This window comes from Monodon monoceros, unplaced genomic scaffold, assembly GCF_005190385.1.
Source record: "Monodon monoceros isolate NGI ecotype Baffin Bay Population unplaced genomic scaffold, NGI_Narwhal_1 Super_Scaffold_8, whole genome shotgun sequence".
Taxonomy (NCBI): domain Eukaryota; kingdom Metazoa; phylum Chordata; class Mammalia; order Artiodactyla; family Monodontidae; genus Monodon; species Monodon monoceros.
Window position 1 is genome coordinate 45,021,736 of NW_021703785.1, and position 10,619 is coordinate 45,032,354.

Below are 10,619 nucleotides of genomic sequence, written 5' to 3' on the forward strand. Positions count from 1 at the left end.
CTTTAGGGTACTTAGTGAGAGATCATTTTGGGAAAATTACCTCAATGACACATGTTGATTATAGTTTATCTTGAAATGAATACCATAAATTGCACTCTTCTATTGCTAAAATTATTTGAATATTCCTCAATATGCTAATTTATTACAGGCAGCCTCATACACCTGCCAAAATAAAACACAATGTGCATGGTCTTATTCTATTATTAAAAAAAGCTTCTGGAATTTTTCCAAGCATCTAAATCTATCCACTGACATAGAAGTACAGCTCTTAGAAAAAAACTAATATTTATTTAGATACAACACAGATGAGAACATGGCGTGTATTAAGGACAATATTCTTACATTAACAAAGGAGAGAGAAATGTACACAATATATTTAAATATTAGGGATTCTCTTGCTGATTATAAGGGAAGTGCTTTACTCATTTAGGTTAATAAAATTATTTTTAGTTTTTCATTTCTTTAATATTTTAATTTAAGCTGTTAAAATTAAAACAAAAGTGAAAGACATTTCTAAAAAGAATCAAGAGCATATTGTCTTTATTTCTTGTCATAAATTACCGTGACATAATGTGAAAAGAGACAGAATCACAAATGTAATTTAAATTGTTTTAAATCCAGAAATCTGATGAACTTCAAAAATGAAAATTTTTCATTATACCAAGGACACAGAAAAATGCTATGATAGAGAAGAATACACAGAAAAGAAAGATGGGGATAGAGAGAGGGAGAAAAGAGCAAGAGATGAGATAATGTAAGTAAATCAACAAAAGCAAAGGAAATTTGAACAATAAAGCTATTTTGTAAAGAATTCTAAGCACAACAATAACATCAATTTTGCCTTATATATTTGAATATATCAGATGAGGATATAATGTCCCTGAATTGTTTAGACAATTAATTCATCTGTGCAGTGATATGTAATGGCATGATGAAACAAATTCTTTAAAGTAACTACAAACTCTATAATTGTATGATTTCAATAAGTTTTTATTTAGGTGGGGTGACATGGAATAAAATGCATTTTTGTCAACTCCTTTTGGTCTTTGTTTTTCTCATTAATTTATTTTCTACAGTAGATTTTATTGTATGAGATAATTATTTTTTTCAGTTTATATTGAGTTAGCTTGTATTTATTTTCCATTACTCAAAGTTATCATTCAGAGTCCTCTTCAAAATCTACTAACTTTCTTATACCTCTGCTAATGTATACTGAGTGAGTACATTTGCTTATGTAGAATATTGTGTTACATCCTTGATTTCTCTCTTAAGTTTTTCATTATCTGAAAATTGTTTATCTCTATACACTGCACCTATCTCTGATAAATCTTCCTCCAATTTAGAAAAATGCTACAGATGAACCTGTTTGCAAGGCAGAAATAGAGACACAGAGGTAGAGAACAAACATATGGACACCAAGGGGGGGGTAGGGGGGGTGGGATGAATTGAGAGATTGGGATTGACATATATACACTAATATGTATAAAATAGGTAACTAATGAGAACTTGCTGTATAGCACAGGGAACTCCACTTTGCTGTACAGTAGAAAATAACACAACATTGTAAAACAACTATACCCCAATAATAAATAAATAAATAAATCTTCCTCCAATACCCCATATCCAGCCATATTGATATAAGTGGAGTTTTTCTAAGATTCTAAAATTTTGTATATTTACACTCTCTATGTGAATTATTTTCTTTGCCTCCTTTCTCACGTTCTTCATTTAAATATCTCCTGCTCATCCTTCATAATAATGCCCAGTCATCAAGCCTTCCCAAATTACCCAAGTGGAGATAAGTGTAGTTCCTCTGTGATTTCACAGAAGACTAATCATTCTTACTCCATAAATAGAATAGATAGTTTTCTATCCTAGAGTGAATCAATGAACACACTGTAACTTAGCCCTGTGGCTAACTTATTAGAACTTAGAGATTCTTTCTAGTTTCTACTTTTTGTCCTTAAATTCTAACATGGTTTTATTGTCTTGTCCAAGGCTTTCTGACTGACCCTGCAGTCAGAGTATCCACCTGGCACAATCCTAACTCCACCCCAGAGAAATTTCTCAGACTCAAGCCACTTGGCTTGTGATTGTTATTCAAGAACTTGCACTGCCCTGCTGGGACACAATGATCCAACAGAACTTTCGTCAGTAATGGAAATGTTCTGTATCTGCACTGTCCACTACAGCAGCCATTAGCTACATGTGAATATTGAGTACTGGAAATGTGACTATTGTGATCAAGAAACTGGATTTTTATTTTTAAAAATAATATAAATTTGAATAGCCACATGTGGCTAGTGGCTACTGTACTGGGCAGCATAAGTCTAGAATTGTGGAACCAAGCTCAGGTGTTTTTCCTGGACTTAATTAATGGATTCCTTTATTTCTTGAAAAATTGAATCTCAGGATATGAGAATAGAAATTAACTTTACCAATAGAATATTAGAAGGCATAAAAGAAAAACTCACACTTATTTTCTCATCTTCATGATAACGAGTCCCATTGCACTTTAAACTTTCAAGCTGCATCCATTCTTCCACTCATTAATCTACCCATTCCCTCACTGATCATTTATCCAACTGATATGCATTTTAAGCTCCTACAAATGCAGGCACTGCATAATGGCAATATAAAGATGATTCCATATATTACTGTTCGGCATGTGAACTGGAAAATGTTTTTTCTAATCAGACGAACATTATTATTCTATCTCTAAAAAATTAGATATATCCTTTTCTTCAGGTGTCTCTTGTTTTCTATTTCAATACTAACTTTTCAATGCTCTGTCTATATTTAATAACAGAAAATTGTATATGCCAAATTTTTACTTTACTTTTTACTTTAAAACCTAAATATATTCCCTAAACCTCTATAACCACAGCTTTAAAATTTATACATAAATGGCATGGATATTTTTCCAAATCATGACTATAGCATATATGAGCTATGTCACTCTGTGCAAGATGCTTCCCTGAATTTCAGGATGTTGTCTTTAGTGCAAAAATAGGATAATTAATAATAACATATATACATACTGTTTCCTGTCAACTTCTGATCTTCCTTTTAATCACTGCAATATTTTCAGTAACATGCTTTTCTGAAAATCAAATGAGGTATCTAGAAAACACATCTAGCCAAATATCAGATACGTATTAGGCAGGGGTTACCAGTCCCCAGGCCACGGACAGATAGTAGTCCACGGCCTGTTGGGAACAGGCAGCACAGCAGAAGGTGAATGGCCAGCAAGCTAGCGAAGCTTCATCTGCTGCTCCCCATCGCTCCCCACCACTCGCATTACCAGCTGAACCATCCTTCCCACCCATCTCTTCCGTGGAAAGATAGTCTTCCATGAAACCAGTCCCTGGTGCCAAAAAGGATGGGGACCACTGTTCATAGGCACTAAACCACATTACTTCTTTCTCCTTCCTCTGGCTATGTCATCAGAACATAGTACAGACAGTGGGCCAAACTGCCTGCGTTTCAAGACGCTTACCATCTGAGTCAACATGGGTAGATTACTTCAACTCTTTCTGTATTAAATCCACATTTAACATGGGGACAATAAAAGTTCTCAGTCAATTGGGTTGTTGTAAGGATAGAATTGGTTAGCATATATAAAATCTTTAGAAGCACACCTAGCACGATATAAGCACTCAATAATTATTGGCTACCATCATCATTATACAACTGTCTCTATCACTTGCTTCTAAACCTCAGCTACACAGTACTAAAATGCTGTGCAATGAATATGATGTATTTTTATTTTGAGAATACAAAAATTCTTAAAATATTTTACTAACCTCTGCCCCAAAATTGTGAGAATAGTATTGAGATTTAGTGAAAAGGACATGGACTTCAGGGTCAGACAAATATAGTATTATTTGTGTAACAACTTTGTACAATTGACTTTACCTCTTTAATCCTCAGATTGCTTACTTATAAAATAAGAAGAAAATAATTGTCCTCTTCTCATAGAGTTATTTATCATTACATGAGAAAAGTGTGTAAAAGATCTCACGCATACTCTGTAACATAATAAATCCTCAATAAGTATTATTTCTCCATCCTGCTATTTTAGGCTAGATTGACTAAATGAAGTGTGAAGATTCCAGACATACACATTCAATGGATATAAATTATATGTGCTTCATATTTTTAAGATAACCCATGGTCCCTAAACCACCATGGGCAATCTGATTGTGCATACGTAAATATGTGCTTAATAAATTAGCTCATCCTCTCGTTTATTCTCTAACACAGGGCAAACCCCAGTTATGAGACCTATGTGGTCCAAGGGATGGAGTGCTGAGTTTGGAGTTGGAAGCCATTGCCCATGTGTACTGCTTGGCTCACGGATTTCTGGTTAAAATGCACTTATCTTTTATTCACTTCATTCCCTCCAAGCAGGAGGACCATACTTCCCCACAGGAAAATTTATAAAGTTATGGAAGATCCACAGATGAGACACATGCTCTTTCACTTGATGAACTTAAATCCTCTTCCTACTCCCACACCACGCTGGAAATCCTGGTAGTGTATCAGGGATTGGCAACACGCCCATGGGCACATAGTCAGAGCCAGGGCTATAAGAGGAATCTGAGCTACTTTGCTGATCCTTAAAATGACCACATTACATGCTTTGCAAATGCATTTTCTTTATTTTCCACATTTCCTACCCACAGCCTGGCAGAGTTCTAATGATTTTTCAAGGGCCAGTTTAAATGTCAACTGTTCTTTGAAGGCTTTGCCAAAACTCACTGGCTCTGCTCCAGAGACTGAATCTCTCCATCCATCTTTTCTAATTCTACAGTATTTAATTGATGTGATTAGGATAATATAGGATATTTAGCACATTTCATTACAGTGAAGTTGTTTACACGCCTCTCTCCCATCCTAGACAGGGAGTTCTGTGATGGCAGAAACTTTTTGTTGCTTAAATCAGAGCCTGGCATATAATAAGTATTCTCTAAATTTCACTTGAGTTAAACCAAGGTCTTCTCAACTTCCTGACATTTCCTTAAGCTATTTTACCTCATTGAAACAAAGACTATAATTAAATGCCTATATTACTGGATAAAGACTCAGTTTTTATTTTCTTATTTGATGATAATTTGGAGCTTCAGATAATTGTCCATGCTAAACTGAAGGTCATGAAACAATTGCGATAAAAGAAAGTGCTCTTTTAATTAATAAACCTGAGATATTATCAACCTGCCAGATCTATTTGAGCAGATGTGTGAATATTCACACAAACAGTAAACACATACACACATGTTTTACATTCATATACATACTCACATATATGTAATTTATAGAATTAGTAAATGTAAAAGATAGACGTTTCAAATAAAATTTTACTCATGGCTCATAATTTGATGCACATAATGGTAAGCTGACTCTACCTTTGATTAAACAATTGAGTCAAATATTATTATTGATACAAAAAATATGAACAAATCAGTGATGTTATAGTATAAAGTTTGCACAACACAAATATCAGTTCTAAAATAAATAGTCTGGGCACTTAATAGCTGATTTTCAACACATTCATTTAAGTGTTATCTACATTCAAGTAAAATAACTGGTTAAATGAGTAAATGAATTTGTCTCAAAAATTGTACCAAATTTTTCTCCATTCATTTCTGAGAAACAGGAAAACAACCTTAAAACTGAGATTTCATAATGTTAATTGGAAGGAATAGACACATTTTAGAAAATCAGCTGTTTAATGATCTTGGCTGTGCTGCTCTCCAATTAGTGCTGGGTCACCAATTAATTCTTTTCCAGGTGCCCAGGCTTCCTGGAAACCAACACTGGGCTGAGTTTTCTTGATCTTTTCACCTAATGCTCCAACTATATTAGTGACTTTGACCTTGCTCAGACTTGGACAGCAGTTTTCTCAATTTGAAGAAAAAGTGTCTTTTCCATTTATTTTAAGAAAGTAACAAATCGTAGTAAAGCCAAACAGAGGTTCATTGTCATTCACTGTTTGTCACGTTCTTCCAAATTCACTTGAGACACTGCTTTTCCATAGCTGTCATGTTTGTATTTGCTCCACCTGTGTTTTCTACCACAACCCCTTAGACCACCTAGACTTTGTCTTGTGACTAATTTCCTTGCCTACCTTTATTTTCCCTCACTCTTTTGATCTCCTGGTTTCCTTATGTTTTTAGATTATTCAAGCATACCCTTCACTAATAAGCAAGAGCCCCTCTCTCAAATCTATGTTTCTAAATCAATCTTCTATCTTTCGTACCCAAGCTTATTTTCAAGGGAATTTTACAGTTGCTGCCTAAAGTTTTTATTTCATGTCTCACTTGTTCATTAATTCAGGGATATCTACTTCTTTCTGCCATCATATCATTGATCCTTTCTTCTTAAAATGTAGTCAATTAACAAAACCATATTTAAAGACTTCATCACATTCAGTCTCAACAACGTTTCACATTATAAATTTCTCTACCTTAGCTTCGAGTCACTATCTATCTATCTATCTATCTACCTATCTGTCTGTCTATCTGTCTATCTCCCTATGAGATCATGGACCTAGGAGTCAGGTTGATCACGTTCTACATGTCAACTTTGCCTCTGTCTTACAGACAAATTTCTGAAAAGTCACTTAACCTCTCCTGGCCTCAAGTTCTTCATGAATAAAATGGGGATGAAAATATATATCACTTAGAACAGCTTCTCCACAAATCCTTTGCCAATCCTTACCATCTCTTTAATTTTTTAACTGAACACAATCTGTCTCCTTGATATCCCTTAGAATAGGATGACCATATAATTAATGTCCAAATCTAAACATATTTTTAAATTAAAGAGTATGCTATTAACTATGTTGCTGGAACAATGTGGGTAAACCAGGCCTGTTTGTAAACTACAAAGTATAATGGGCCTATTCAAAGTGCACCCTGTGTTTTTCCACTTTTCTGCATTTGTTAGTTTTTCACCTCTCCTGGAATGCCTCTTTCCTTCCTCTGTGATAAATACATCTTTCAAATGTCTGTTCAACTCTCATCCACCAACCATACCAAAGTGCTTTCGTCTTTAACCAGTCAGCATTTATCTTTCCATGTAAGTACAACCAAAGTGAAATTCACATGTCGTCATGCATTGCCTTTTGATATAACTTGTCATACTTCACTATTATATTTAGTGTAGATTATCTCTATCAATATATCTTTAATTTTTTTTTCTTGAGAACATATAGCTTTTAATGGAAGTAACTTATTCTGATACTTTTTTTGTATTCTGATACTTTTTTGTATTCTTCTTTTAATGGAAGTAACTTATTCTGATACTTTTTTTGTAACTTATTCTGATACTTTTTTTGTATATTTAGTGTAGATTATCTCTATCAATATATCTTTAATATTTTTTTCTTGAGAACATATAGCTTTTAATGGAAGTAACTTATTCTGATACTTTTTTTGTATTCTTCATGGTTTCTGGCATATAGTTAATCAATTAGTGGGTACTAATTAAATATTTGTTGATTGGACTATTGATTTATTATTATTACATTTTAGCTATGTTGGGTTAGTAGATGAGCTGAATTATTTATAAAATTATTCTACACTGTATTATTTAATGGCTTGCCAAAAGGCTACAGTTATTTTCAGAAAAATGTAGTTTTTTAAGAACAAAAGTAAAGGAGCACAGTGACTTTTAACCATTACCAATTAATCCTCAGCATATTAGACCAACAAGAACATCTCCTCCCCCCAACCAAAAAAAAAAAACTGAAGGAGGAAAATGAATCAGCAACATGTAGTTTAGCCACAAATGTAGATAGGAACAAGCTAATCTCGATAATGAAGAGGAGTAATGTGGCCTAATTTTTTTGTGTTAGTTGGACAAATTTCACCTCCCCCAGAGCTCAATTACTTTCTAGCACTCTCAGAATTAATCCCACAATTAGAATGCTCATCATGGGCTAAATGGGAAGGTAAGAGTCCAAAGAACTCTCTTCCAAAATAAAAATAAAAACAAAGCAAAGCTATTTTATTCTTCTTTTTTAAGATTTTCTTTGTAAACTAAAACAGAAAGAAGAAAAAATATGGTTGCACCTATTCTCCTCTGCCTTATCCTAAAGTAACAATGTTGTGACTGGGCATAATAGTCTCATTCCAATTTGGACATGACTGTCGACAGCTTTCAATGCCCATAACTCCCCTTTCCCCTCTGCCCATCTGTGTAGTACAAGAAAGCCTGAGTGTTCCTTTCTTTGGTGCCTGCAGGAAATTCAATCCAAGCAAGCCCTGACCTTTGTGTGAGAACCTTCACCCCTGGACCATCCTCTGACCATAATAAGACCCCAAAGCTGTTCCCCATTGTCCTTCTCGGCTCTCTCAAGCCATTTTCAGACCAGCTTGGAAGCCTGCTTTGCTCTCCCCAAAAAGCTCTCCACAAACTTATGTGAGAAATAAGCCTTTTTATTGGTGCACGTGTGGCATCATCAGTCTTGACATCTAAACCAAATTTGGGTGGGGGTCCACCCTAACTCTGCAGGATGATCAAAACACTGTGGGTTAAAACTGGGTAAAAGGTCTCTGTATTTATATAGACATATGCTACTGATGAGGATTATTTACACAGAAAATTTAAAGAAAGGATATCATTACTAACCTTATAGATTTTAAAGGAAGAACTGTATGCCAGTCACTCTATTAATTTAGGAAAAAAATACATATTGTTGTTGTTACTAAGATGGACTTAAAACCACACTTTGTTCTCAATACTGTATATGCTTATTATTACCAAAAGTGCTGTATTGAGGTAACTGTGAGAGAGGTAGATATTGTAGAGGTAAGGATGTAAGTTATTTGCAGGTAGTATGCCCAGTTTATTAACAAACATTAAATCAGTGAATATAAAAATTCAGTATTGGTGTTTTGATAATAATTTCATATAATTTGAATATTATTCAGTATTATCATTTGCAGCTACAGAAGAAATCAGGAAAAACCATGTTGTTAATGATTTTCATACTATTAAATATCCGAGGGTATTATTGTCAAAAAGAAAATTATTTATTGCATTGTATAAAGGCAAAACAAAGTGGGGCCAAGTATTAAAAAATAAAGAGAGGGAAATAGAAAGAGAGAAAGAGACAGAGAGAGAGGAAGCTGGTACTAGAGGTTTACCAATCAAGTAATAATTTTTTGTTGTTGTTGGTATGTGGGCCTCTCACTGTTGTGGCCTCTCTCTTTGTGGAGCACAGGCTCCATACGCGCAGGCTCAGCGGCCATGGCTCACGGGCCTAGCCGCTCCGCAGCATGTGGGATCTTCCCAGACTGGGGCACGAATCCGTGTCCCCTGCATTGGCAGGCGGACTCTCAACCACTTCGCCACCAGGGAAACCCAAGTAATAATAATTTTGAGGGCTTTTTTTGATTGGAATGTATGAGGAGGTTCTAGTATAAAATGTATATACAAAATATAAAAGGTCCTAATATTCAATATAACTCTGAAGATAAGTTCTAGTATCAATCAAAAATTAGGCAACTTAGAGGTATAAAATAGAATTTTAGAATTTCTAGTGTATTCAGAAATAGAAAACATAAATTTAATAGTAAGCTGAGAGAGAATAAGAAAAGAGCAATTTAAAAATACACTCTAAGTGTGCACTAGGACACAAACATGAGGGGTTCCTATTTATTTTGTTTTCATGGCATATCAATGCTTTAGTTTTCTGGACAAATTCAAGATAAGCATTTTCATACTTATTCCTAAAAGTACATAAATGTCAGTATTGATTACAAGGGTTGTTGGATCCTCAATGCTTAATTGAAACTTTCCTCTTGTCAGTTTTTGTCACACAAGGTTTCCATTATCTGAATAATGAACATGAAGTGATGATTTATTTTCCCACTCTATTATCAGTGGGTTTTGTCTTCTAATACAGTAGGGGAAAGATCTGGTAGAAATGTGACAGTATCCAGAAAAAAAGACAGCACTGGTTTGATAGTTCAGAAACTTCATGTACTCTGGCTCTTTTAGTCACTAATTTTACTTACATAGAGAAATCACTTACCTGCATTGATCCTTAATTCATCATCTGGAGAAATAAATAAAAATTTGATTAGTTGAGCTCATAAAATCCCTTCCTTCTCCATTATACTACTTTCCTTGAAATGATTTTTTTAACTTTTAAGATTTCATGTATTACTAGCTCTCTAATGTTTCAGGATAGATTTGATTTTTCCAAACAACAAAATTAAACTAGATGTTATTAGAAGTCAAAACTTTTGCAAAAAATATCATTCACTCATTCATTTAATAAATATGTATTAAGTATATATATTGTGTCATCTCAAATTTAATGAATATAGAGCAGAACACTTGATTTCTGCCTCCTCATCTAGTCCTGCTACATAATTTTCTTCAGCTCATCAAACCACAAAATCTTGCACCCATCTTCCCCCTTGCTCAAGTCAAAAATCTAGGGAACAGCTGTGATTATTCTTTTTCCCCACTACATCAATTTCATCAATGAATGTTTTCAGTTATATCCAAATGTATACAGTGAATCTATCCATTCTCTTCATCATGTATTGCCTGGCATTCCAGTTGGTTTCCTACTTCAACACTTCATCCCTCCCCTCAAA

The 10,619-nt window shown here is 34.3% G+C and overlaps 1 pseudogene; it reads right to left on the reverse strand.

The window, feature by feature from the left end:
• Nucleotides 1–3,416, reverse strand: part of LOC114888064 — a 195,717-nt pseudogene extending 192,301 nt beyond the window's left edge.
• Between the last annotated feature and the right edge of the window lie 7,203 nt (nt 3,417–10,619).